This window comes from Triticum aestivum, chromosome 2B (assembly GCF_018294505.1).
Source record: "Triticum aestivum cultivar Chinese Spring chromosome 2B, IWGSC CS RefSeq v2.1, whole genome shotgun sequence".
NCBI classification, from domain to species: domain Eukaryota; kingdom Viridiplantae; phylum Streptophyta; class Magnoliopsida; order Poales; family Poaceae; genus Triticum; species Triticum aestivum.
Window position 1 is genome coordinate 770,642,002 of NC_057798.1, and position 3,718 is coordinate 770,645,719.

Here is a 3,718-nt window from a genome sequence, read left to right on the forward strand (position 1 = left end):
TGGTTAAAAACATGATTTTGAGGAAGAAGAAAGAAAACGATAGGAGATAAGTTAGATCCGACATTTTTTTAGTAATAAAAAAGGTATTTTTATGGCATAAACGTTATGCTTTGTATCTTCTTTTTTTGCGCCGATTGTGATTTATATCGATGTAATTTATATTTTTCACTATGTTAGGCCCACTTTTTAAGTTCGCCCCGGGCCTCCGAAAAGTCAGGACCGGCCCTGCATGGAAATTGTCGATTGATAGATAATTTTTAGCCCAAAAACAAATGCCTTTGATGGATTAAAAATCTTTTGTTTATTGACAAACATAGTTAAATTATATCCAATGTACATTTACTTGAGTAAGTCTACATGCACACATAGCTAATCCGGCCCTCAAACATCCCCGGATGCGTCCGCAGGCAGTGACCGGTCATCCCTCAAATGTCCGCTTTCATAACCAGATACCTCATTGGCAAAGCTATTTGTATATTCCTAATCATTAATCTTAATGCAAGGGGATATCTCCTTCCGTTCAACCTAAAAATAATAATCATTCAAGTGATGAAACCAAAATTATTACTCCAGTACACATAACTCATATATGCACACATGTAGCTCCTAGCAAGCACCATTTCTAACATTTTATTTCATCTTCGTTTGGTTCACTAATTTGCTTTTACAGAAAGATCGATCTCCATTGCTGGCTGACGCCGATCTATGACGAGAAGCCATGATGGCGGTTGGCGCCATTGTGACCGTTGGGGTTGATGGAGACCATCTCGAGGGCGGTGCCGCCTTTGGTGAACTCTAGATCGGCGCCGCCGTTCGCGAAGGCCTCCTAGCCCATAGGTGGGCGGGCCAAGGAAGTAGGCCAGCGAAATGCGCTTTGTATCGCGGTTGACAACGGCGCGATGGTATACGCTGCAGAAGCGGCCATTGGTGATGATCTGGAAGAGATCGCCGATGTTGATGATGAGCGCTCCCGGCACGGCCGACACCTCAACCCACCTGTCCACCGGCGGCCCTTGCCGAAACAGTTGCAGCCCCGGGACCTGGCTCTACATCACGAGTGCAAAGAACCCCGAGTCCGTGTGTGCTTTCATTCCCAGTGCTCGCGTCGGGTCCGGGCACCTGGGGTACCTGGATGCATGTGTTAGACAGATTAGAGTTTGGAACAATGCTCGATACCCTTGGTGGGTACGGCTGTCATATATTTATAAGAGGGAACCGTACAAATATAGGTTATGTTACAACACGTATATCTAATATATACTTAGTCTAACACCCTCCCTCAATCTTAACTATGTCTTGAAACACTCAGGAGGTTAAGATTGCGACGACATCCTTCAAAAGAAGGCAAGGGCAAGGGTTTAGTGAAAATATCAGCAATCTGATCCTTAGAAGAAACAAACTTAATCTGAAGGAGCTTCTGAGCAACACGTTTCCTCACAAAATGATAGTCAACTTTGATGTGCTTCGTTCAGGCATGAAATACTGGATTAGATGAAAGGTATGTGGAACCGATGTTATCACACCAAAGAATAGGCGGCTGAGTTGGGGAGACCTTCAACTCTCGAAGCAACGACTATACCCACATGATCTCAGCTGTGGTATTAGCAACGGCTTTGTACTCAGCTTCGGTACTACTCCAATACACCGTAGCTTGCTTGTGAGCTTGCCAGGCGATCAAGTTAGGCCCAAAGAACATAGCATGTCCCCCCGTGGATCGTCGATCACCAGGACTACCAGCCCAATCGGCATCAGAAAATGTTGAGATCAGTCCAGAACGTGCAGGCTGAAGATGGAGACCATAAGAACCAGTGTGACGAACATAGTGCAAGATGCGCTTAACAGCTGACCAGTGAGAATCACGTGGTGCATGAAGGTATTGGCACACACGGTTAACTGCAAATGATATGTCCGGTCGAGTAATGAGCAAGTACTGTAGTCCACCCATAATGTTGCGGTACTCAGTGGCATCCTCGGGAGAGAGCAAGTCACCAACAAGAGCTGTCAGTTTGTCTGTGGCAGACATCGGAGTCGTAGCAGTCTTGCACTACAACATACCTGCACGACGTAGGAGATCCTGAGAGTACTTCTGCTGAGTAAGAGTCAAGCCACTATCAGAATGAAGAACCTCTAGGCCCAGAAAATAATGTAGTCTTCCAAGATCCTTAACAGCAAACTCAGCGCCAAGAGAGGACACAAGACAATCCGTAGCAGTAGCAAACGAACTGAAAAGAATGATGTCATCAACATAGACCAGAACGTACATAGTCACCTCATGTCGCTGAAGACTAAACAGTGACGTGTCCACTGTAGAAGGGACAAACCCATGTGCACGAAGAGCAGCGCCAAGACGGGCATGCCACGCACGTGGGGCCTGCTTCAGACCATAGAGAGCCTTGACAAGGCGACACAAATGATGTGGCTGAGCAGGATCAACAAAACCTGGCGGCTGACGCATATAAACCTCTTCTTCCAGAACTCCATGGAGAAAGGCATTCTGAACGTCAAGCTGTCGAAGCGACCATCCGCGGGTAACGGCCAACGAGAGAAGAACACGAGTAGTAGTTGGTTTAATAACAGGACTTAACGTCTCTTCGTAATCAATGCCATACCGTTGCTTGAATCCCTTGGCAACCAGGCGTGCCTTGTACCTCTCAATGGATCCATGAGCATGCTTCTTCACCTTGAATACCCATTTAGAGTCAATGACATTGACACCAGATGGAGGCAGAATGAGACACCAAGTGTTGTTTCTTCGAAGAGAGAAGATCTCCGCTCCATCGCAACACGCCAATGTGGGATGCCAAGCGCTGCTCAAAAATGTCGTGGTTCAGTTGTAGGGTCAGCCTCAGCATGCACCACACAAGTCGTAAGCCACGCGACAGTGCCATCAGTGCGCTTCTTCAGTTGGAAGATGCCACTCTTGCTGCGAGTATGGGGACGTGGGACGATATGCGGAGGTGGCGGTGGATCTGCCACCCCAGAGGGCACGGTCAGGGTCGGTGAAGACAGACCGAGCGACGTCGATGAGCCAGACGACAAAGGTGCGGTGATTGGCGAGGCCGCCGCCCCAGGCGACAGTAGGGCCACCCCAGGCAACAGCGAGGCCGCCGGCCCAAGCGACTCGGGCACCCCGTCCAACAGCTCCGCGGGTTCGGTCAGCCCAGGCGACAGCGGGGCGCCCCTGGCGACAGTGGGGCCGCCCCAGGCGACAGCTAGGCCGCCGGCCTAGGCGACTCGGGCACCCCGTCGGATCCACGTGCATGGGACATGCACGCGTGATCGGCGTCGGGGACAGTCGGCATAGCAGTGGGGCAGTCGACGGAGCAGCAGCTGGCGCAATTGTGTCGATATCATCATCAAACAGTTCAAGTCGAGCGCCTCGTCCAGTCCCTACACCATAGTTAGGCAACAACAGAGGAGAATATGCAGCATCCATAATTTGATCAGGCAAAACTGGTAAAGAGTGCCCATTTTCATCCATAATTCGGATGTAACTTTTCGAGTAGATGATTTTTCATATAAAAAACTTTTTCATCCGAGTTAGTATGCAAAAGTTATGCCCATTTTTACAAATTCTCGAGAGATTTTGCAAATGAAGTCGAAATTCATATTTGCAAACTTTCCCAACAACTAGACCACATATCACATGGGAAACTTATTTTCTTTTATTTTTTTGACATTTTCATCATTTTCTTTTATTTTTTTAAAACTGAAAAGG

The 3,718-nt window shown here is 48.1% G+C and overlaps 1 pseudogene; it reads right to left on the reverse strand.

Moving 5' to 3' along the window:
• Positions 1–703: 703 nt before the first annotated feature.
• The window catches only part of LOC123039600 (gibberellin 3-beta-dioxygenase 2-2-like), an 8,700-nt pseudogene continuing 5,685 nt past the window's right edge, over positions 704–3,718 (reverse strand).